The sequence below is a fragment of the Vulpes lagopus genome, chromosome 23 (assembly GCF_018345385.1).
Source record: "Vulpes lagopus strain Blue_001 chromosome 23, ASM1834538v1, whole genome shotgun sequence".
Taxonomy (NCBI): domain Eukaryota; kingdom Metazoa; phylum Chordata; class Mammalia; order Carnivora; family Canidae; genus Vulpes; species Vulpes lagopus.
In genome coordinates, this window is record NC_054846.1 from 25115655 (window position 1) to 25141771 (window position 26117).

The window sequence follows — 26117 nt, forward strand, 5'->3', positions numbered from 1 at the left end:
GTCGCGGGGTGAATGAGGTTCTTCTCCAGGCTCCGGACAGGGCTCGTCTCCGAATGCACGTCTTGGAGTCGGGGCTCCCGTATTTACCAGCGCGCCCTCACGGAACTGCGGGGAAATGGAGCTCCGCCCTGGTTGTGCTGTCCAGTTCCTTGGGGCTGGGGTGCAGTTGTGAGAGCAGCTTTCCTTAAAGTGGTTAGTTACTTCTAGTTAACTGACCTGAGACAGTTGGCGTAGATGCGTCACCCTTCTTTGATCAGAATGAATCAAAGCTTGACTACCAGAGGTGGGCATCAGCAGCCACCCGTGCGACTTGCAGCCTGCTTCACACTTCTGTTCCCCACACCACATTTCCTTTTACCTTTCCTGCCCAAATCTCTTCTCCAAAGAAAGCCTTTTCTCCATTTTTGTTACTACAAGTTCACTGTGGCTCTAGTGTTTGTGCCCATTGCTCCCCTCCTAGGGGGAAACTGATTTTGTGTGAGGAGTAGAATCAGGATGGACTGTGTAGTGAGACACAGGTTAAGAAGAACATGTACTGGGTCTTTAAAATGAAGGAGTTACGGAGTTTGCCTTCCTTGTGTCTCGTTACCTGCCCACCCCGGTGTTAATTTCTCCTCTAGCATCATGGAGTTGGGGCGCTTGTATCTCACCTGACTTTATCCCGTCTCCAAACACTATATATATATTTTTAAAGATTTTATTTGTGTATTCATGAAAGACACACAGAGACAGAGGCAGAGACACAGGCGGAGGGAGAAGCAGGCTCCATCCCCGGAATCTGGGATCATGACCTGAGCCAAAGGCAGATGCTTGACCACTGATCCACCTAGAGGCCCCTCCAAACACTGTGGGAGTTGAAGTATGATTGATTGGGAGAGGCTTTTAGCAAGGAAAACTATTGTAATATTTTCATTTAAAGAGGAAACAAAACTTTAGGCACAAATAGTAACACTTTGGAGCTCTTGTTAGCAGAGCTGATGGAATGAATTTTGCCAGATTTCCAAGAGAGGTTGGTTAAAGCTGGTCATTTATTCTTCCTTATTATAAGGTTGATGCTGTAGAAAGAGACAGGCACTTGACTGAAGACATGAGAAATGGGATAGCATAGGGCTGGTACTGGGAAAGCGTTTTCTTTCTTTCTTTCTTTTTTTTTTTTTTAAAGATTTTATTTATTTATTCATGAGACACACACACACACACACACACACACACACACACACAGGCAGAGACATAGGCAGAGGGAAGCAGGCTCCATGCAGGGAGCCTGACGTTGGACTCAATCCTGGGTCTCCGGGATCACACCCTGGGCTGAAGACAGCGCTAAACTGCTGAGCCACCAGGGCTTCCCGCGTTTTCTTTTTGCTATTTATTTAGTCCCTACAACTTTTTATTGATATCTATTATATTAACACACATCTTACATATCAGCTTGTGGTGTATGTTGTTTGCCTATTTCCAGAAGGTATTCTTTAGATGTACGGATTTATTATATAATCACAGGTGACAAGGCTATGGGATAGAATTATATAAGAGGTTTGACAACTAATGTGGTTTGAGAATCAAATTCTTTTAAACACATTTTCCTGTTATTTAAGACTTCAGTATCTAGGTTATTCCACAACTGTATGTTTCACTGTACAGGGAAGGTGTTTGAAGTTGTGACCCCTGGATCTCAATTTCATTCTTCCACATTAAAGTTTTCTTTTTTCTTTTTGCCCAAATTACTGGTTAGCCACTTTGAGTCCTTAGTGGGTACCTCTCATTACTAATCTGTATTTTACATGTTTTATGTATCCTATAAATATAGTAAATATGGCATCTTAATTTTTGACTGTTCTATAAAAAACTGCTATATTTACTCATGGAATTATCCCTGTTTTGTATAGCTATTTTACTGTTAGTGTGGGACATGAGAGTGAGTGGGAGTGTTTGGGAGAAGCAGTAGGAATTATGCAGAGACATTCCTTGGCATGGTAAATGCCAGCAGCAGGTATCTTGGGACAGAGTTGCTTCCTGTTTATTTGCTCTGGCTAGTGACCAGAGTGATCTGTCATTCTGAAGTCTGATAGAAGCTTTGAAGACATAGAGAAGGTGAAGAATTATGAGTAATGGTTAAAGTATTCATACAGTTTTTTTTCAGTGGTATGTTTTATGCTATCTATTAGGGTATATTTAGAGCAAATCTTATTAATCAATAAACCAAGTCCTTTCCAACTAACCAGCAAGTCAGTCAGGATTTCAGAGGGAGCTGATAACAAAAGAGTGATCTCTCATTATTTTCACAAATATTTATCAAGTGCCTCGTGGATTCCAGAATTGAGCGAGATCATCTCTGCCTGACCCCAAGTATCTGTAGAATATTGGAACAGTTATGTCCACACAGAGTTAAAGTATAGGGTGGTGTTTGCTGTAATGGAAGCACCAAGCAATGCATCAGGAATGCAAAGAGCAAGAAGGAGGCTCACTTAATTCTCTCTGGGAGGAGTCATCAAGGGACACTTGAGAGAAGAGGTGATTCATGAATCTTGTTGAATGAATGAATGCCAAACCGAGTCTTTTTAAAAAATATTTTATCTATTCATTTGGTGGGGGGGGGGAGAGCGCAAATAGGGGGAGCGGGACAAGCAGACCCCCTCACTGAGCTGAGAACACAAGGTGAGCTCAGTCCCAGGACTTGGAGATGATGACCTGAATTGAAGGCAGACGCTTAACCATTGGAGCCACCTGCCAGGCTGAGTTTCAGAGGGAAGGGCTTTTCTGGAGATGGAATAATGTATTCAATAATAGTATGTGAAAATATAGGATATAATTTGGAGTATTGTAAGTAGTTTGGTATAGAGTGTGGGTAAGAAGCTAAGTCTGGAGATTGAAGGATTTGTGTGCTGCCCTAAGGAGTTTTAACTTAATCCTGAAGGGCATGGTGATCCATTGACTTTTTTTCCTCCTTCAGTTTTTGGTAAGTGACTTATTTATTTGTGATGATAACATGACTCTGTTTCAAATAATTAGGTAAAAGATGAAAAAAAAATCACCCCTAATGCTATTGCTAAGACCCATTTGTTCCTATGTTTGGTAATAGTTGTTACTAGATAAAGCATACATTTTGAATCCTGAATTTTCCACTTAATAGTATATCATAAACTTCTTCAGTGTTATTACAGAGTCTTCATAATCATATTTTTAATGGCATCATTAAAATATCCCATTTAGAGGAGCCTAAGTGGCTCAGTTGGTTAAAGCATCTGCCTTTGGCTCAGGTTATGATCTCAGGGTCCTGGGATGGAAGCCCCACCTTGGGCTCCCTGCTCAGCAGGAAGTCTGTTTGTCCCTCTCCCTCTGCCCCCACCCCTGTGCTCTCTCACTTTCTCACTCTCTCAGCATCAGAGAGATGCTCCCTCTCTCTCAAATAATAAAGTCTTTAAAAAAAAATCCCACTTAATGCAGAATTTTCATAGACCTCCTATTTCAGAACCAACCCTGTGGTTGTTTGTTAAACATGGGAATTTCCTGGTCTCCCCTTGGACCTATTGGGTTAGAATTTCTGAGTAAAAATTTTGGGAATCTGCATTTCATAAGCTTCCCTAGGTAATTGTTATGTATGCTAAAGTGTGAGAACCACTGATCTGGTGTACATACCTTCACTTAAATATTCTTTTAATCTAGATACTTGGATGTTTATTTATTAAAATTATTAATAATTTATTATTATAAGTAGTAAAGTAGTGTTAGGATGAACATTATCATACAAACCACCTTTTTCATAAATTAAATTCCTAGGATATATTTCTGGAAGTGGAATTGCTAGTGTTATTAGTGTCCCAAACATTATACTCCTCACTTTATGTGCTTTATATCCAGTCTTCACAACAATCCTGAAAGATATTTATTATTAGCCCCTTATTTACATGTGGGGTAAAAGAGTAGAAGAATTGACTACCTTGCCCAAAATTACAAAGCTAGTAAGGCCTTTGGGATCCCCAAATATCTTGTTATTGTGCCATATTGCTTCTTGTTCCATGGGGATCAGTGTTTATCCTGGGTTAAAATAATAAGAATACCAGTGTGTTTCCAGTATGTAAATAGAAGTTACATTTTCTTTTTTTTTTTTTTTTAGAAGTTACATTTTCTACAAAATCACATAGTAATGTATATTTCAGTTCCTACATAATTTTCAATTATTTCTGTTTGTGCTCATCATATAGTCTCACATTATAGGCAGCATTTTGTTTACATTTGTTTCTTGCTAGCACATGAGTGATAAACTGGACTTTTTTTTTTTAAGATTTTATTTATTTATTCATGAGACACCAAGAGAGAGAGGCAGAGACATAGGCAGAGGGGGAAGCAGGCTCCATGCAGGGAGCCCGATGTGGGACTTGGTCCTGGGACCCTGGGGTCACACCCTGAGCTGAAGGCAGATGCTCAACCACTGAGCCACCTGGGCATCCCTGGATAAAATAGCTTAGGATGTTAAAATAGCTTAGGATGTTTTAGAGTATTTCTTGTCAGTCATCATTTTTACGTCAAGACAGGGTGGAACTGGTAGGGTGGAACTGGTTTATCCAGAATTTCTTGGGTGCTTAATGGTATTTAACTCCTGTTGTCTTCAAAGATAGTTTAGTAACTTCGCCATACATGCCAGGTCTTTATTTCTTCCCTCTCCTGCAAAGGAGGAAAATACAATATTTACTATAATTTTCATTTAATTTCGTTCAACTTTTGATTCATCTGTTCAAGCCAATAAGTCTGAGCTCTTAGTTTTAACTGAGTTCATTATTAACTTGAGGATCTCATCAGATCTAGTGTTAGGCTTCACAGAAGAGCCAGGCAACCAGGCAGTTTGTCCTTAGGACCTCCTCATTCCGTTTTTGTTCTCCTCTGTCCCTTTGCTAAAAGTCTTTGTTCCTTTCTTCTGAGACATTTTTTTTTGTCTCTCTCTCTTTTTTTTAACCTGAAACTCAGAATTCTCATTCAGTTTTATCCTGTAAAGTTTTCTAAATTGCGTCTTACTTCCTCATGCCATAGCTCTCTATTTTCAGGAACAGTAACTAGCGCGGCAGGAGGAAGCCACACAGTGTAATGGAAATAGTTAAGAGTCTTGAGTTTGAACGAAAACTTGGCCATTGAACAGATCTTTGGCCCATGGCAAGTTATTTAACTTCTCTGGACTTCAGTCTCCTGATTTAGAAGTGAAAATGGATGATATGCTCTATGTTGTGGAGTTGTAAGGATTAAAGGGAATTTGTATAAAATACTAGCACAGGGCCTGTCACATAGGAGGGACTCAAAATGTGTGTTTTTGTTTCTGTTGTTAATACTGAGACATTATGGCTGTGCAAGGAATAATTGTAGGAATCTCACGAGTATCCTTATTTAGTGTGAACTATGGGATATTTGCATTTTAATAGGTAACTTCTTTAGGTACATTGTCTTTAAGTTAAAATCTTTAGTGGTGTAGGCATCAAGAAAGGCAGCTGGGCAAATAATGTATTTGCCCACTCTTCTCCTGATCCCAGAGACAGTGATTACTTTTTTCTGCCTACTTTTAGGAGTAGTACTGGTTACCAGGTATTTAGCATTGAGTTTGTTATCTTCTACGTTTCTCACAAAGCTAGTCTGAGCGGAAAGAGATTGTGTTCTGCTGCAGTTTTGCATGCTGTGCTATAATCCAGGGTAATGGTTTCCTAATAAGCTAATCATTGATATTTTCTTTATCCTGCTTTTAAAAACATTATTACCTGACAAATATTTTGGGATATATATTATATATTCAGCATGGTGATGGTGCTTCGGAGTGTAGAAAATAGATTCTCCCCTTTAGGCAATTTACAGAAGTTACACATGTGAGATGATAGCTAACTAATTTCATAGAGTCTAGTTGCTAATTTCATGGGGTATAAAAGCTCACAAATTCAGCTTTTTCTTTTGGTCAGTCCGGGATCAATGTTTGACTCCCATTTTCCTTTTATATATCAATATATGACCTGAATCTGACCATGGGTCAGGTGTAAATAATTCTTTAATGGTGGGAGCTAGAACTTTTTTTTTTTTTTTAATAATTTTGATTTTGAAATAATCACATACTTGTGGAAAAACCAGAAGTTTAGTTCAGATAATTTTTTTTCTTTGAACCATGTGACAGTAAGCTGCCAACCTGATGCCCTATCACCTCAGGATACTTTAATTTGTATGTCTTAAAAAAAGGATATTTCCCTAAACAGCCACAATACAGCTACTGAAATCAGGATATTAGTCTTGCTACATTACCACCGTTAGACCCCATTCAGGTTTTGGCCATTGTCCCAATAACGTGCTTCATTGGAATCCAGTTCAAAATTCAACACATTTTGATTGATTTGATTGAACACCTCCTTAATGTCCTTCCGTGTGGGAGTGTTTCTCAGTCTTTCCTAGACTTTTAGGATCTTGATACTTTTTGAAGATGACAAGCTGGTTATTTTGCAAAGTGTCCCTCAATTTGGGTTTGTCTAGTGTTTTCTTATGATTCACATTGTGCTTGTCTTTGGCAGGAATATCACAGAAGGATGCTGTGTTCTTTTTGTTGCATCCTATCAAGTGCATGTGATTTTGGTTTGTTTTCTTTTGCTCATAATGTTCACTTTAATCACTTGTTTCTGATGGTGTGCGTCAGACTTCTATATAGACCATTATTCCAAAGGGAAAACCCTTTGTAAAAGCTGTTTTGTTGGGAGGTGTACTTAAATTATCTGACTATCCTATTCTTCATCAAACTTTATTTAAATAAGTGTGGACTCATGATTTGCTATTTTATTGGATAGGTTTTAGTGTATTACTGTCATTATTAGTTTTTAATGTTTAAATCATCCCAGACCTAGCCAGTATAAATCTTTTAGGGCTGGTTTTTCTGAGTCATTCTTTGAGTATTTCCTTGATTTTTGGCATCATAAAATGTTCTAGGACTCATCTTTCTTTGCCTCATTTCTGGATCAGCCATTTCTCTGGGAAGCCCTAGTTCCTTTTATTGGAAAATGGTAAGTTAAGATGCTAGGATTTGGATACTAAGTATGGTCATTAGTGGGGAAAAAATATTCACATACAGAAGTACACAGGTTTACATCTATACGTACCTATATTTATTGAAAATTATGGGCTTCCAGTGACATATCTAACTCTAGTCCAACCCCACAGGTAGGATTCGTTTTGGTTTCTTCCTTCCTAGATTGGTAACTTCTTGCTCCAGTTGTGAAAAACGTGGCTTCTGGTCTCTTTGGTACATAGATGTATTTGGTAAATTCCCCAGTATACGTAACCATTCTTCCCTGTGCTGCCATTTGGTGCCCTGAGGCTGAGTCTTTGTGACCCAGCTCAGGCTCTGACACCCACCTTGGCCTGATCTCCACTGATACCCTCTTGCAGTTTATAGTCTCTGACTCTCTATGCCAGTCCAGATCTACTGAGGGAGACCCTTCTTACCCTGCTTGGCATCTAATCCCACAAACTGGGTCACCCTTGCATGTGATTCCCTCTTCACTGTGTTTGGACTCTTGGCACTCTGTGTCTGGATGTGCTCATCTGCCATTACCTTGTGGATACCCTTTACTCCCTCTCACATTGCTCAGCCCTCTATCGGGACGCCCTTTCCATCTTGCTGGCTCTGACACCCCATACTCTGCTGCCCTCAGTAGGACTGTCTCTTCCCTGGGCTTGGGCTCCCAACGACTTCACTGCAGGCCCCTGCAGCCTCCCTCTTGCCTCTAGTGTGGATGATCATTTCTCCCTGCCCTTTTTAAAATTTTTTTTAAATTTATTTATTCATTCATTCATGAAAGAGAGAGAGAGAGGCAGAGACACAGGCACGAGGGAGAAGCAGGCTCCATGCCGGGAGCCTGATGTGGGACCTGATCCCAGGTCTCCAGGATCATGCCCTGGGCCAAAGGCAGGCACCAAACCGCTGAGCCACCCTGGGATCCCTCTCCCTGCCCTTCTTAATGGCTTTACAGACTGAATTGTTCAGGAAGAGAGGGAAAATAGGAGGAAGGAAAAGAGGAAAGAGAGTGGAAGAGGAAGTGGAAGAAGAGAGTAACCTAATGCTCTTCTTTTTATCTGTGATGATGATGATGATGATGATAAAAAAATCTCAGCAATATCTATGTCCTTGTGTTGGAAGAAAATTGAGTTTTGGGCAATTAAGAATTCTAGCTAAGGTGGAAATCATCACCAAAGCCTGTGTACTGTGTGGCAGTTCTTCTGGTCTTTATTTCTTCCTGTGTTTTGGAGGAGAGATGATGATAGTTTGATAGATTGGTCAGCACTTTGCATTTTTAAATGAGCTTTTTTTTTCGTGTATATTGTTATGGATATGTAGTAGGCCTGCAGATTGAGAAAGAGAAAAATCTTTATATATTTTTTGCTCTGTTTAGCTGAAAGTATCATAATTGTCCTCAAAGTGCATTCTCAAGAATTTTAGTAAGATGATGATAATGCAGAAAGAAAAAGAGTTATATAAAAGCACTGAGATAAGAACTGTCATTCACCAAAGAAGTTGAGTTTGCAGAATTTGATAGAAATGAGGATTTTAGCAAGTAGGTCTTTCTTGTTATATGATAGTCCCACTGTTATTATAGGATGTCATAAAAACATAAGAAATTGCGCGGACCTGCGCGGATGATCTCCAGATACACTCGGAAGGCGGTGCCACAGAGCTTGGAGCTAATTTTGGGGAGAGGAAGGTCTACTATAGATGATTAAGACTGGAACATATTAAAAAAAGAAAAAAAAGACTGGAACATATAGGGCAGCCCCGGTGGTGCAGCGGTATAGCGTCGCCTGCAGCCCAGGGTGTGATCCTGGAGACCCTGGATCGAGTCCCCCGCCAGGCTGTCTGCATAGAGCCTGCTTCTCCCTCTGCCTGTGTCTCTGCCTCTCATTCTCTCTCTGTGTCTCTATGAATAAATAAATAAAATCTTAAAAAAAAAAAAACAAAAAAAAACCAGACCAACTGTATTTTAAAATGTGGTAAATCTGCACAGGTCTTGTAAAATGGTTGTTGCTCCAAATGAACCAGGGCAATAAGTAGTTCATACTGGGGATTTCCCAGACTGTAAATTACTGCCAAGAATCCATAATTGCTAGAAGTAAGTTGGAGCAAAGAAATTTCCAGGTAGCTTGTTAATAGGCATTTGATATGGTTGACTGATACCCTCCTTATTTGCAAAAAGTAAAAAAAAAAAAAAAAGTTTGGGAACATTGCAGAATAATTCCTTGCAGTTATATTCTATACTGTACTATACCATTTGGTCTCTCATGTGAAATTCAAGAGAAAATAAGCAGCAGGCAGTATTATCAGCTGCTCCTGTCCTTTTCTAGGTCTGGAAAGATGAACTCAGTGGAATAATGATCAGAATTTTGGTTTTACTACCTAAGAAGGAAGCCTGGATTTAAATAACATACTTAATGTGCAAGATAACATCTGGGAATCTGAAGAGATGATGTTTCTTACTGTTTTTTTTTCCCCCACCCTCTTAACTTTTTTTTCCCACCCTCTTAACCTCTTCTCATCATTGGCAGCACCTCTAATAACCTGTGACATTTTCACAGTATTTCTTTTGGTCTCTTGGCTTTCTATTTTTAAGAAATCCTTGGGTTTACACTTTGAGGTTTGTGACATTCGTTGGGAGAACAATGAGGATCTGTCCTTCCCGTTCCTATTCCTTCAGTCCTTTCAAAACTCTTGAATTGGCAGATACTACTTTCTTAGCAGTGTAATCCATGTGTTGTTTCTGTGCAGGAAAGGAGTTGAAGAAAGGAGTGGTGGAGATCCTTGTTGGATGTGACCTTTCTCTGAAGTCTTGCTTGCTTGCTCTTTACATGGAAGTGGGGGTTTTATAGGACTAGACACATTCTCTTTCTCTCTCTCTCTCTCAAGGAAAAGTTGAAATGCCAGGAATTGGAAAGACCAGAAATCAAGGTAGCAGGGATCCAGGGGGACAGGGTCATGTAGCATAAATTGGAGCTGCTGAATCTCTTTGGGCTTAACCTCATGATTGGGGGGAATGGGAACAAAATCTCAGAAAAGGGGCATATGGAGAATATTTTATTACCCTATTTTGTGGACTTCTTGAGAGAATACACCCCAACTAGACGTTTGTTTCTTCGATTTGCCTTGCTTACTTCTTCTCTGTCCTGCTTCCCATACTTCTTCAAAGAGCCAGAATACTCTGTGATACCACTGGGCACCTTATCCAGGGTGACAGTGGCGTTGGTAGCAATGTTACAACTGCCAGGGAGTTTCCAGTAATAAAGTCACTCAAGATGAATCCCTGTACTCTTATTTTCCCTGGCTATTGGCTTTGGGCATTGTCCAGACTCCTACCATTTCATTAAAAAAAAAAATTACTGGGCAGCCCGGATGGCTCAGTGGTTTAACGCTGCCTTCGGCCCAGGGCGTGATCCTGGAGACCCGGGATCGAGTCCCATGTTGGGCTCCCTGCATGGAGCCTGCTTCTCTCTCTGCCTGTGTCTCTGCCTCTCTCTCTCTCTCTCTCTCTCTCTCTCTCTCTCTCTGTGTCTCTCATGAATAAATAAAATATTTTAAAAATAAATAAAAATACATATTTGTTTTAGATTAGTGAGGATCCCATTTAGAAGACCTTTGGTTACCATTTTGCAACAAAGTAGATAGGCCTATAGGATCAGAATTATCCTTATTGACCTATAGGACCTAAGGGGTGCATGTGGAGGGGAGAAGGTAGATGTCTGGAGCACTTAGTGACAGTACAGCACTAGCAGAAGGATGGTTACTGATGCTCATCACCATCTCCATCACCACCATCACCATCACCATCTCCATCTCCATCACCATTACCATCATCACCATCATCACCACTATCATCACAACCATCACCACCATCACCACCATCACCACCATCATCACCACTATCACCACCATCTCCATCTGCATCACCTTCACCATCACCACCACCACCATCATTCCCTTGGAATGGCTCCACACTTATCAATATTCATTTATCCCTCTATACCTAAAATAGTGCAATGCAATAATGCTTCATTCAGTAAAACACCCAGAGTACTTCCATATGATGTCAAAGTTCATAAAGCCATGCTTGAATTGATAGATAACAGGCATAAAATAATAAGGGTGGCTGTACTGAGTCAGAAAAAAAAAAAAAAAAAGAAGACCCTTGGTTACCCTTAGTTGACTGTGGGCCCTGATCACAACTGAGAGTATTAACCTAGAGTTACAAGCATATATAGATTCAGAGGAAGTCTAAAATTTTCCTGTTTCCTCTCTAGTTAGCATTTCTAGGTTCCCTCTCTCTTTTCTCTCTGCTTTCCTTCCTTAATAGTTCAGCTGTTCTCTTCAGGGACTAGGCTGTGTCAGCTCTCACTGTAAACTTTGTAGCCAGAGAACCAGAAAATGCTCTGTGACAAAAGAGGAATAGAAAGGTTAGGAGACAAAGAAAAGACATTAAGAGAGAAAGACATGGTTTGACCATGGTTTTCTCAAGGCGATTTGTGTGGCTAACTGAGGTAAAGTAACTATGAGGCCAGGTGTCTGTTTTGGAAATGTTTATGGGAACTTTACCCTGGATAAATGGTCACAGCCTAGAAGATAAGGGTGACACATAGCCCCAGGGCTCAAGGGGCTCTACCTTTGGCTTCTAGAGCTTGGTACCTTGGATGGACTTGTGCTTTTACTATACAATTTAGAAACATTATTTCTAAGCATCCACGAATGTGAATCTTAATTCTTTACATTCCATATTTATATACCATACATTTTGCTAATATTTCAAGAGCTTCCTGTTCTTTTTGCAAATAATGTGCTCATTTTGGCTGTTTTCCAAATATGACAGTTGGTGGACATGCTTCAGTAGAGAAAAGGAAATTTTCCCTGCTTATCTACTCTCTGCCGTCTGCCCAAGATAGTGTGTCTGTCAATTGTGACCTGATTTTGAAATAATTTATTAAATAGAGGGATGCATGATGTTATTTAAAATTTTGGTATGACATTGACTTTTAGTCCTTTATAATAAGCTCTTGAATAGATTCTCTGGTGAGGTTTATTGCTCCTGGGATTTTAGAAATTTCTTAACTCTTTCAGTGAATTTGGACTCTGTTCAGGATTATGTATGAGTAATGTTTACTCAGGAAATTAAACCAACTTGTTTATTCAGAAGATGAAGCGTGCTGTTTTTTTTTTTTTTTTTTTTTGCCATGAAGACATTATTTTGGAAATACATTAATTTTGTGGGTGAGGGAAAGGTCTTTATTAGTTAGTAGATTGCTTAAGAAAAGTGATAAATTAATGAATATAAAATATTTATCTTTGGTAAGAGTTTATTGTTTTTATTAAATATCTTGACATCTTTTCATTTTTGTGCGTTAAAATTTAGTATATGTGCAATAGATGGTAATTAAGGTTTTGAATTTGTGATCTTTTCAGTTGAAGTTGGGAGAGAAGTCTAAAGGAATTATATTTCAAAAGCATGTTCCTTGGTTTTAAAAATTATTACTCCCAAATATAAATCCTAAAATCTGTATGTCTAATTTAGTCCTGTCTCCTGTACTGTAGACACGTTTTCTCCAGTGGCTTATTGAGTATCTTGCACTTAATGGAATCATGAAACTTGAAATGTTTATTATTTTAACCCATGGTTCTGCTCTGCCCAATATATGACTCCTTTGTGTTAGATGGAACTCCAGTGCTCCATTCATTTGTGCCAGAAACTCTACAGCCATCCTTGACTAGCTTTCCCTTCCTGCTTACATGCGTTTGGTATCACCACTTCCAGTATTAGTCCTTCTAAGCCATTCATTCCTCTGCCATTAGAGGAGTTATTCTGAAACTTTTTATTCTCCAACTTAGAAATCAGTGGCTCTCCAGGGCATAAAGAATAAAGTCCAAACACTTTGGACTGTCATTTGAAGCCTTTTATGATTTGGCTTCTTCCAGCCTGCCTCCTTTCTCATTTGTCCCCTGCCTCAGCATCCTCCAGCCACGCCTGATTCCTATACGTGGAGTTGTCAGCAGGCATCATGGATCTTCTGCTGTTGCTCCCCTTGGGATACATGTCTTTCCCTTGCATGCTCCATGAAGCCCTGTTCATCCTCCTGGACTCAATTCCAGCAGCATCATCTCCTCTGGGAAGCCTTGCCAGAGCTCTGTCTTCTGTGCGTCTCTGCACTTGTGCACACCTCTATGTTTAGCACTTAGAATAACTGCATTGTAGTTATTGCATGTTTGCCTTCCCTCTAGACCCTGAGGTCCTTCAGGCCTAAGATCTTGAATCCATTGTCTTTTTAAAGTGCTAAATAAATGTTACTGTTTTATGCCCAGAACATACAAGGCATTCCAAAAATTATTTGTTGAGAAACAAAGTGAGTGAATAACTGTGGAACAGGGCATGCTATCTCTTTTTGGACTATGTCTTTGAGAGCAATTGTTGCCTGAGAGATAAGTTTGATTAGTAACCCCAGGGCTGAGAAAAATTTAGTCGTTTGTTAGAGCACCTATTGTTAGGCGCTGTGCCTGTTGCCATAGTTTATGGGACATTGAGTTAAGTTTACAGGACATGGAGATACAAAGAAGTTTAGTAACTGGGATAAGTGAGTAACTTGACTATGTAAGCAGTGTAGTTGGATTTGGAATTGAGAATTGCCTGACTTAAAAGCCAGTGTTCTTTCCTCAGTGCTGGAAAATTATCAGAGATATAGGAGTTGGGGGAGGTACTTTAAAACAAAGGTAATCTGTGTTTTAGAGTAAAGGCCCATTTGGAACCATAACTTCTCTTTTCGCTATGGATTTCAGAGACGTCTGGGAGATATTTCAGGAGAAGCAGTGTTAAGTTCTTGCTCTTAGTAACTTTGAACCTAAATGGAAGAATGAATGAAGAGATAATAAAGTGGAGGGAGGGAGCTACATGAAAATTCATCAAAATGAGGGGAAACAATTATTAGATAATTTTGCTTGATAATTTAAATCAGATTAGAGTAAAGGGAATGCTAGTATTCACTGAACATCTAGTATATGCTGGTCTTATAGATTTATTATCTCCTTATCAATTCTCATAGCAAATGTATGATCAGTATTATTTTCCCCATTTACATGTGGTTAAAGTCCTGTGTATACTTTAGATTTAAAAGAGGTTGAATATCTTGCTCAAAATCATGTAGACAGTACCTCATGGAGCTTAGGTTCAAACCCAGTTTTGCATGATTCCATGTCACGAGGAATGAAGATTAATCTCCTTTGTACTATCAGAGATCTCAATGCAGCTGCAGTACCAGTCAGTCATCATAATGAATGACAAGGTGTTCTACAAAGGGAAAATCCATTCAACCAGGTGGCTCCTTTGTGATGGCTGAATTGGTAAATGGTATTTCTAGACTTCGGGATGGAGTATAAGATAGTTATGATGTCTTTTCTTGGGAATTTTTTATGTTGCCCTATTAGTAAATACATCAACCAAACATGACAAACCTTAATAATCCATAAGGCATAAACATTGATTAGATGGGGCTCAGTATAAACATCTGGGGAGGCTGTCTGGTGCATTCTTGTCCAGCATCAGTCTACTGAGCTAGATTAGACTAGTGGCCTGTATCTGTTTAGAGGCTCCATTATCTGTAAAGCTGAGAAGCACAGATTTTTAAAAAAAATTCTGTATTGTGTTACAGAATTATTCTAGTACCAGGTTAATTTGTTGTATATGCTAAATCAATTAGCATTTATAGTGAGGATGACATCTAAGGAAAATGAAAGGAGATGTTGTAGAATAATGAAAGTCATTTACGTGATAGACTTACTACCTTGCCTAAGACCCCCCAAAAAGCTTTACTAGTTGGATATTTGGTTTCTCATTTATCCATATGCTTGTTCATGTGCTCATTTATTCATTCTGTATACTTTTAAGACTGTTATTTCTGTCAATTCTGAGAAAGGATTTTTCTTTTTAAGCTATAGAATAAGGATAATCTGACTAATCAGGTTATGTATGAATCTATTATTTACATATCTGACTTAATATATACTAGGCTGTAAGCTCTCTAAGGGTAGGGGACCATGAGTGGGTTTTTTTTTTTTTTTTTAATCCCTCTACTTTCCCATGCCGAACAGAGTACTGCTTGATGTACTTTGGTGGCTGAATTAAAGAACTCAGAAATCAGTCAGTATAAATACATGTTCCTTGCAACTCAAGCCTGCGGGTTATGAGTTTCATGTATTCCTTTAGTGATCATGTAATGAGCTCTTAAAACCTGTAAATGGCTGTTTTAGAAATACGCAGTAGCCCCTAAGGTTATTACAAAAGAAGAGATTAAACACCAGGACTCCACAGTTAGACAGGAGAAGGTCTTTTAAAGGCTGCTCTGTTGTATAGTGTCAAACTGTACTGTTACCCTGAGGTGCAGGGAGCAGTAGATGATTAAGGTTGGTCAGGTTGGGTTGGGGACCAGACTGTAGAGTTCCAAGTCCAGGAAACAAAGGATTAAAGTCTCCCCATTTTCCATAGTGAGAAACAAGGGAGTTTTGGAACTAGATGGAGGCATCTGTGTCTTAGGTTTCTTAGGTCGATGTCAGGAAGGAGTTGAGGATCTGAGGACCGGTGTATCATGTCATGTCTGGGGGAAAAAGCAACATCTCAATGGTCAAGGCAGGCAGCAGGTCCGGGAACATAGTAGGTCTGACACTGGAAGAGAGGGTTTGAGCCTAAGGCAGGTTTTTGCTTGATTGTTGAGCTATTTGTAGGTCTTGGAATATAAGTGAAGTAACTTTTTTTTTTGTAAAGATCCACTTATTTTGAGAGAGAGAAAGCATTCATGCACACACACAAGTGAGTTGGAGGGGGGCAGAGGGAGAGAATCTCAAGCAGACTCCCCATTGAGCCTGGAGACTGACATGGGGGCTTGGTCTCATGACAGCTGACAGAGCTACCCAGGTGCCCCAGGAAGTAACTTTTGAACCAGATTTCTCAGCCTTCGCATTGTTGACGTTTTGGGCCACGTAATTCTTTTTGGCAATGGGGTAGGACTGTCCTTTGCATTGTGGGATTGCTGCACCCTTGACCTGTGCCCACTAGATGATCAGCAGAACCATTTAGCCAACTGGTAGAGTCCAGAGCAATTATAAATGGCTATTGTTTTAAGCCCCTGAGTTTTAGGATAGTTTGTAACGCATCATTACTGTGGCATAGACAGCTGACAGAGCTCAAGGAGAAGACCTGAAGGGAATTGTTAAAGAAATATTACAAGAAGATTTCCTACTACTGTAGGATACAGGTCTCTGCATAATGAATAATACAGCATAATGAATGAGAAGAGACCGTAAAGCCACATCAATCCAAAATTTAAGAAGACTATGGATTAAAATAAAATTCTGAAAGCTCTGGTAGTTGTATAAAACAAAAAAAAAGGAGACACAAAAACGTCATATAGAGATGAATGGAAATCAGAATAACATCCAACTTTTAGCAGGGACACCAGATTATAGAAGACAGTGTTGAGTGCTTTCAGAATTATGAGGGAAAAATCACTTGTAGCTTACACTTCTCTATTTAGATGACCTGTTGATTAGCTAGTATAGAATAAAGAAGTTGTAAGACACAGAAGGATTAATACATTTATATATTAGGTGTCCTTTCATAGAAAGCTTCTAGAAGATGCACTTGCATAAAAACAAGGGAGGAACTCCAATCAAAGGCATAGGATGCAGAAAACAAAGGATTTAATGCAGGAGGGCAGAGAAAGGAGGTTCCTTGAAAAGTAGCTTCTTCACTAGGCTTAGTACCCAGTCCAGATTGGAGAAAAAGGATGGAGGACTATAGGAAGGATATGGGATACAAAGTGTTTGAACATTTGGAAAAAAAAAAAAAGACTGTTGGCAAGTGTGTTAGACTTGGGAAAAAATGTTGATAGGTAAATGGTGATAGGAAAAGTAGGCAAACAAAGCAAATGGTAATTATTAACTTTGCGAAGATATCTTTGTAAGTACAGAAACAATTACATAATATTAGCTGTCTCAGGAATAAAGAATCTTTATGTAGTCCTAGGGTATAAACACTGAGTACTGACTTAAACATACTGAGAGAGAAGTGAAGAGGGGAGTGGGGAGGAAGGCTGATGGTGTACGATAGCAAAATTCTCAATTTCTGTAACAGGAATTAAAATTATAATATTGGAAATTGAGCCATCAAGAGATATCCATATCAGTTTTATTTTATTTTATTTTATTTTTTTCCATATCAGTTTTATATTTTAGACCAGAACAAACGACTAGAAGAGTCCTGTGAGATATGGGACTAGAGCAAATGGCACATTTTTTTCTGTTAAGGGCTAGAAAGTAAGGTTTTATGGGCCATACAGTTTTTGCTGTTGTAGGGAGAACGTAGTCGTTGACAGTTCATGAATGACTGGACGTGGCTGTGTTCCAGTAGGACTTTGCAGAAACAGATGGCGGGTACCCCCCGGGTGGTGTCCTAGTTCGTGGTGACATGGACAAACGTGCCAAGAAGGTTGGCCTTGTCAGTAAATATGGGACCTGTTACGGTGTTTCCGTCAGGGCAAGCAGTGGAGGAAATTGAGATAAGCCGGCATGCTGAATACACCTGGTCCTTCTGTGGCAAGACCAAGAGGAAAAGAGGAGCTATGGGGACCTGGAACTGTGGTTCCTGTGTGACAACGGTAGCAGGGGGTGCCTGGACCCCCACAGAGGGTCTGTGCAATCTGCCATGGGAAGACAGGAAGGATTGAAAGACCAGTAAGAGCTCCACCCCTTGGAACGTTGCTAGCCTGTGATAAGTGGGTTAATTTATGTAACGGTGACAACAAAGCCTGACGGTGGGTTGGAGGTGGGCTTGGGACCCTGCTCTCCTCAGGACTAGAGAGCAAAGGGAGGTGGGGAGGATTTTCCCTTCATAGTTCAGGCTCATGTTTTGGACCTCCCTGCCTTTCTCTCCCTGTTAACTGTAGAGTAAATACAGAGTATTTTTCCATACTGCCCCTTACACCAGTGTCCGACTTCATATATTTACTTGTAAGGAATTTGTGCTTTAGATTCTCTGAACTACTTACAGCCTCCCCACGTTGACCCAGATTTCTTGCTTCCGTGCCTTATGCTCCTTCCCCGGGAACTGTTCTCCTTACTTTACCTCTCCGCTTTTCAACATTGAACATATCTTCCTGAGTTCCACTTGAAATAATGGCCTCTCCAAGAAGCTGTTACAGTTTCTTTCTACTTTACTCTAAACCCTTGTCCAGGTAGCTGACCAGAGATGAGTTAATCCCTCCTTTAGGAGAGAATTGAGTTTCGGGGTCAGTCACTCCCGAATTGGAAGTTATAATCTACTATAATCCTTGCTATATGACCTTGGAGAAAATGTATTTGACCTGTCCGAACCTTTGTTTTTCTTGTCTGTAAATACTTTATGTGGGTCTTTATAGAGTTACAGTGGTTTAATATTGTTTTCTTCCCTGCACTTTGAACACTTACTATCGCTCAGCCTCACCTTATCGTCATTGGTGTCCTTGTCCCCCAGCCCTGAGCAGCCCGAGCTCACTGTGTCTTCCTCCTCTGAGGTACCCTGAAGTGCAGCGCCCGGGAGCCACTGCTTTGATGGAACAGAATTAAGAAGGAAATGTCTTAGCGTCGGTTCTTAGCTGAAGAATTCTGACTTTATGATAAAATTAGAGAAGTTTTGTATTCTGCAGTTTGCCTGTTCCCTAATCTTTTTTACATTCGTCTATTTTTATTAGTTCGATTCTGTTTTCTCCCACATTGCAAAGGAGGGGCTGTGTTAGGGGAATATAGTGACTTGGTTTTTTTTCCTTTGATGGGAACTAAGCCATATGTTTGTATTGAGTCAGCTACTCCAGACTCTGAATCCTCAATCAGATGGTCAGCAGCGTTTAATTGAATTCCCAATATGTGCAAGGCTACCCTGGGTGCTGTCACTCTAGGGAGGTATAACCATCTGGAGGAACTTTTTCAGAGAATCCAGAATATGAGAATATGTCTCTTTGTATCTAAATTAAAATGATACTAAATTTGGCAAAGTAAATAGCTGGCATAAATGCTGTCTTTTGCCTCCCACTCTCCCCCTTTTGTCATTCTCTCAATCTCCAAGGAAAGGCAGCCTCTGTTTTTGCCATGGCTAGGATGGTGTGCTTTTTCCTTGATTTCTTCCCTTCCGAATTATTGGTAATTCATTATCATACATGATTCTGATGTGTGAAATCTTCAAGATCTTTTCACTCTTGGATCCTTTCCTAACTTTAATATATAATCCTATAAAATGACAAGATTTCTTGTCATAATCCCTAGGACTGTGCACCTGCTGGATGTTACCTCCTTGATTATGTTCCAGTACATACCCAAAGGAATTTTGGGATATAATTAAGGTCACTAATCAATTGACCCTAAGACATGGAGATGATCTAGATGGACCTCGTATGATCCCATGATTAGAATGTGTACAAGCAGAATGTTTTCCAACTGACTGTAGAAGGGGAAGCCAGAGCTTGAGAACATGAAACGGCTGGATGGCTTTGTTGCTGGCTCCGAGAGGGAGGCTGTGCTGGGAGGGAAGTGCAGGCTCTAGGCATTGAGAGCTACCTCCGGCCAATACCCCACAAAGGAATGGGACTTCAGCCTTAGAGCTGCATAGAGCTGGGTTGTGCCAATAATCCAAATTAGCAAGGGAATGGATCTCCCCAGAGCCTCCAGACAAGAACTGGTCAACACCTGGGTTTTGCTCTTGTGAGGCCATGAGCAGAGTGCCCAGCTAAGTCCCCCTGAACTTCTGCCCCGAAAAACGGAGATCGTAAGCTTGTGGCACTTTGTTATGTAGCAGTGGAAAACTAACCCAGCCCAGGTCTCCTGTGTTAAGAGATGAGTTCCATTTTTTGCCCCACTAGTGGTTGCCCCATTTCTTTTCGTTGTTACACGGCTAAAATAAATCCTCTACACTGACTGTCTCGATCTACGTGCAGTTTACTCTTTTCTTGATTCTCCTGTGTCTGTTTCTATTTTCCAAGAATGACTTTCCAATGAGCTAGTGATGTTTTCCTGACCAAACCAAAGGACTTCTTCATTTTTACCATGTTTGGTGTTTTGTAGTACACTTGATTTTCTTCCTTGATGTCGATAACTTTTTTGCAGTACCACATGATTTTATGTTTTCCCCTCCTTCCTTCCATCTCCTCTGTTATCTTCACAAATCTTGCTGACTAGGATTAGAATTGGATTTAGGAGCTATTGCACAGAACCAGCAGAGGTGAATAAACAGGAGCTTCAAGAAAAAAATTTGGCGAAGTCCAGATTAATTTTCCTGATGTCTTTGTTAGCATAAGGTTTTTCCTAAGGAGCTGGATACTCTTCTTGGCCCTTTATCTGTAGACATTAGATAGAAGTTACATCCGGTCCCTATTACTGCAGTCATGTTTCCCAACAAAGGCCCACACTTGTGTTTGTATGTCACATTGCAAACATAACCATTTATTATCATTTATGCACCTACTGATTTAGGCAGGGTGGTTTAGGCTTGGTGGCGAGGTGGCTCTGCTCCCCATCACAGGTTGTCGAAATAGGGGTTGGCTTTTTGAGTTTCTGTCCTCCTTGGTGAGGTGGTCTAGCCATAGCACAGTCTTCTCATGCCCGCGATGGAGGTGCCGGAGGGCAAGTGGAAATATATCAGAGCTTTTTGAGGCCTGGCTTTGGAGCTGGCCTACACGGTCACCTCTGCCTCATTCTGGAAGCCAGAGAAGGTCACATGACCAAACCACAAACCAGGGATGGGAGGACATCTGCTACTGTGGACTACATTGTGCACCCCCCTCCTCTCACCCCCAGATGGAAGCCCTAGTCCCCAGTGTAATGGTATTTGGAGATGGGGCCTTGGGGAGAGAATTAGGTTTGGAGATCTCAAAGGTGTGCCCTCACAGTGGGCTTAATACCTGTATAAGAGACACTGGAGGGCTGGCTGGCATGAGCTTGCTTGCACTCTCCCTTTCACTACCCCCCCAGCCCCGCTGGCTGAGGGCACAGCAAGGCCGTAGCCATTTGCAAGAGAGGTCCTAGGAGGACCTGGCCTCCCGACCTTGGACGTTCAGCCTCTAAAACCGAGAAAATAAATTTCTGTTACTTGAGCCACCCAGCTGGTGGTACTTTGTTGTGGTGGCCCACGTCGACGGATGGCCCATAACGCTGTCCCGTTTGGAGCAGGAACTGCCAAGTTGGGCATATCTGATAAAAGTCATTGATGTTGGGAGAGACAGAGAACCACGTCAAAAGATGCCATCTGTCAAAGGCAATGAGTAGTAGTTCACGTTCTCTTCTCCCCACTCAGAGTGATGAGTACCTCTGCTTTTTATCATCTTTAAAAAAAAATTCTGCCTATATTGTTATAGTGTATAGTCATGGTAGGTGAAGTTAACATGCCACAGTGAGCAGCCCCAACCATCTCAGGGGCTTAGCGCAGAGTTTCTTTCTCTCTGTTGCAGGTTTTCAGTGGCCCTGGGTTCCTCGTGGCGCCTCCCCGTGGTGTCAGTGGCGTGTCCTGCAGGGGCTCGTCTGTGACGCCTCCCTGCTGCCAGGTGGTTGCCGGGCGGGTGTGCAGGGTGTGCAGGGCCAAGCAGCGGCACCTGGACACCCTGGCCCCGAAGTTAACCTGTTACTAGTCTTGTGTACCTGGGAGTAGAGGCGCCTGCCCTGTGTCTTGGTGAACGTGAGTCATGACTTACACCCTCACCCCTTCCTAGACCTCCGGTTTCTCCTTTCGTGGAGGTGAATGAGACAACTTTTATTCCGCAGTCACAGGAGGCCGGCAGTCATTGCTTTGCCGCCTGGCTGCTCCAGAGGAAGCGCCTCCCACCTGCCCACGTCACTCTGCCGTGTGAGAGATACCTGTGAGGCGTCCTTGTCTTCAATTAGTTTTCTCAGATTATCTACTGTTTCAGCCTCGGTCTGAAGTGGTACCTCACTGTTCCTTAGACGTGACAGCCTTAATGTCATACTGTTTGTATCTTAGCCTCTTGGCTCTTAGCCACGCTGTCCATTCAGACGTTTTCCTGCTTCTGGGCCTTTGCATTGCTCTTTCCTTCGGCATGCTCTTCCCCATTCTGGGCCTATCTCATTACCCTCTTCTCAGATGGACAAATGTCATCACCCCAGAGTGGATTTACTGCTCTGTCTGGAGTACCCCCTTCTCCCCAGTCACCACAGCGTATCACCTTCCTGTCACCTGGTGCTGTCAGAAATAATTCTGTGTATTTATTTGTTCATTGTTCTTCCAAGTTAGAATCTAAGCCCTCTGAAGATGGGGACCTTTCCTGTCCTCATTGCTGTTTGCGTAGCACTCAGAACAATGTGTGGCACGTAATAATCCCTCAGTAAAATTTGCTGCTGCTGAATTGCTGCTGGCTTCTTGGCATTTGTTCTCATTACCTTCTTTACCTGGATGCCCCTCCCACCTCATCTCCTTGTAAGCTTGTCTAAACTGTAGGTTCTCCAGGGCCAGCATAAAGGCTGCTCCATGAGGTTCTCACTTACCCATGTCTCCCATTCTTTCCTAGTAAGAATGCATGCTCGAGCTCCTGTGATGGTCTGTAGTATCTATCACAAATGCTCATAGATATCCTTCTCAAAGAACTACAGTATTTTTTTCAGATTCATTGTGTTCCTTAGTCTCCCAACAACCCAGTGATAAGCTCCTCAGAGACGAAGAAGCTTGGACAGGCCCTGCAGCTTGTGAGACGCCTTGTCATGCCTGGAAGCTGTAGGTATTGTTTTGAGTCGAGCACCCATGTCTCCAAACCACAAGTGATGTTCAATTCCTTCCTACGTGTTGTTTATACACAAATAAAATCAACTGTGGTCCCTGTTCCAGTAGGAGCAACATCACCTAGTAGGTGTCTTGGTCGTCTTAAAGGGGATACGGACTGAGAGTCACAGCAATACTAAGGAGGTGGCATAGGAGAGCCAGTGACCAGGAGGAAGGGGGCCTGCAGCAACTTCCCAGGGGGCGTGCTTTATATGTCTGGTCTTGAAGGAAGACAGATCAGCCAAGTGGATGGAAAAGATGGAAATTCTGGACCAAGCCGCAAGAATAGACTTATTTGATAAAGGATATTCCCATGGCTAAGAATTTTGTTACTAAAACAGTTGGGCATGAAGTCATAAGTACCTGCATCTGATCGTGGAACATGGAGAGGAAGTGAAGTCTGATGCCTCTGAGAGGGGGAGCAATGGGCTGCTCCCAGACTGAGGACTCCAAGGGATCATGGAAGAGGCGGCCAGCCTGGGGGGAATGGGTCAAGAAGGTACCATCGTGGATGGACAATTTGGGGAAACCATCAGCATTTTGAGGTAAAGGACTGTGGCTTCTTTTTATTTCCTGTCTCTAGCTCCTAGACACATAGTAGGTGCTCAGAAGATGGGTAAATGGAAGATTCATTGCCCTGTTGATTTTATCCATGCACTATCCCCGTGGTTATTATTTTTACTTTTCATTCCCACTGTTTTAATTTTAGTTTTAAGTCCTTGTTATCTTTGATCCAGACTCCCGTAACGATACTGTGATTGCTTCCGTTCTCTCTCTTTTTTTGTGATCTATGGTATAGTATTACTTTTAGATATACTTTCTAAAGCACAAACCCAGTTATGTCACTGCACTCCTTAAAATCTTCAGCGTGCCCTTATTAACAACCAAATAAAGTTAAAATTCCTTAGTTTTGATTTTCAAGATCATCTGTGACTTGGCCCTAAATACTCATTTGATCTTTTTTCTTCTTTATTTTGTAGGCAAATTGTTACTTTCCCACTTGTGTTACTCATTCATTTAACAAACATTTTCTGGATGTCTACAATGTACCAGATGCACTGCTAGGTACTGGAGAGACAACTGAAAAAGCAAGAGTCTAAGCCCTTATAGGAATTGGAGTCCAGTTGGGGAGAGAGACATCAAATAAGTAATTACATATAACAATTGCATTACAGTTATGAAGGCAAATGTGACTGCCTTTTTTTTTTTTTTAAATAAATGAAGCCAGCCGTAATGCTACGTAGTCTGTGGTGTCTAGTTTTTAAAACCTAACTCAAATGCCCTTTTCTTGGTGATGCCTTTTCTTATGTCAACGAGAAGTAATTCTCCAACTTCTGGCTCCACTTATATGCATTTTCTCATGACTTACCTCACTTGTTGCTTTATATTATTATGTGTCAATATTCTTCCTCTTATAAGCTATTTGAATAATGTGGATTTGAAACACTTTTAAATCATTCTTGAATATTTCATCATATTTCTCAAAGTAAGTTGGATGCATCAAGTAAGTTTATTGTGGATCAATTTCTCAAGTGTTTAAGTTTTTTTTTTTTTAAGATTATTTATTTATTTATTAGAGAGAGAGAGAGAGAGAGAGAGAGAAAGAAACAGGCAGAGGGAGAAGCAGGCTCCATGCAGGGATCCTGACGTGGTACTCAATCCCTGGTCTCCAGGATCATGCCCTGGGCAGAAGGCGGTGCTAAACCACTAAGCCACCGGGGCTGCCCCAAGATTTTTTTTTTTTTTTTAGGAAACTATTAAACTTATTTGGGGCAAATCTAGTAATTAGAAAATTTGGATTCCAGTTAAGCTTGGATAAATATTGAATTTTAAATGAATGATTTTTCTGTTCTTTTTTTAAAAAAATTTACTACATTATCTCATTTAATCTCCAAATCAGGTAGATCTGGGAAGCTGTTAGTGTAGATTGCTGGAGTATGGGGAAGACAGAACACGATTTAAATATAACATATAAACAGAAAATATTAGTAGTCTTTATTGAGACACTGTTCTTGAGTTTATCAGTTTGGCCAAATTTGTCTGCTAGTTTTTCTCCTTCTACATTTTGATGACCCAAATCTAATTTTACTTTCTATATGGTATCCTGCTGATATTATCATATGGAAGCAGAGAGAACTCATTTATTTAGTGATAACAATAATTGTGCTAACAATCTAGTATGCTTTAAATTGTTTGTAACATTTATGCAATTCTGACTATATACACTGCACCTTCTCTTTTCTTTTAATTCGTGTAATACAAACTATCAGACTCTGGAAAGCATTGTTAGGAGCGTGCCAAGGGGTATTAGTTTCTGCGTGGAACGGACTCCTGTAAGGCTGGAACCCACAACTTCGATCTTATTAGCAGTATGTGATTACCATTCATCTAAACTGGCTACACAGATGGGCTAAATACAGTTCACATCTTCATTCTTTTACATAATTCCAGAGTATTTACTTTAAGTGTTGAGTGTCAGATAATTAAAGGATAATTATATTTTAATGTGTGTTTATAAAATCCAAACCTATGAGATTATTTCATGTAAATTTGGTAGGGTAGCAACATAAATGAGAAATTATTATTCTTAAAGCCCTGTTCACGTTCAGTTTCATTTAAATGGTTCAGATACTGTGTACACCAGCTGAAGTTGGTGCTGAAGCAGTCATTAGTTTATTGCTGATCCCTGCACACCTGCATTTCAGCTGTCATGATATTTAATATCATCAAAGGGCAAAGGAGGTCCAGTGGGAATTTTTTTCCTTGCTGCTTTATGTAGGTCATGGCACTTTTGCTGTCTGTACTATTTCTGTGCCATAATAATGATAAACTGGTTTGCAAGATATTTAGACGATTTTTAAAAACTATTTTACTTATTTATTTGAGAGAGAGAGAGAGAGAGAACAAGGGGAGGGCGAGGTAGGGAAGAGGGAGAGAATCTTAAGCAGACTCCACCCTGAGGGTGGAATCCAACACTGGGCTTGATCTAATGACCCTGAGATCATGATCTGAGCTGAAACCAAGAGTTGGACGCCCTTAACCAACTGAGCCATCTTGGTGACCCTTAAACTGTTTTTAATGGGGTATAGTGTATAGTGAAGTGAGGTACACAAAACTTGTGTTACAACTCTGTGACTCCCCAGGTCAAGATAGAGAACATTTCCAACACCCAGGAAAGCCACCTTATACCCTTTCCCAGTCAATGAGCAACCCTTGAGAGGTGACTTCTGTTGTGACTTCTTTCCTCACATTAGTTTTGACTTAGTTTGTTTTTGAAATTCATATACATGGAATGGAATT

The 26117-nt window shown here is 40.7% G+C and overlaps 1 protein-coding gene and 1 long non-coding RNA gene across 14 annotated transcripts in view; both read left to right on the plus strand.

Annotated features, from left to right (window-relative positions):
* Nucleotides 1–26117, plus strand: part of ANKS1B (ankyrin repeat and sterile alpha motif domain containing 1B) — a 1017748-nt gene that overhangs the window by 7828 nt on the left and 983803 nt on the right. The gene's annotated exons all lie outside the window — the stretch shown is intronic.
* LOC121480963 lies at nucleotides 22714–24185 on the plus strand. The gene is made up of 3 exons (XR_005985165.1): nucleotides 22714–22772; nucleotides 22884–23362; nucleotides 23798–24185. It is a non-coding gene; the product is annotated as an uncharacterized LOC121480963 (long non-coding RNA).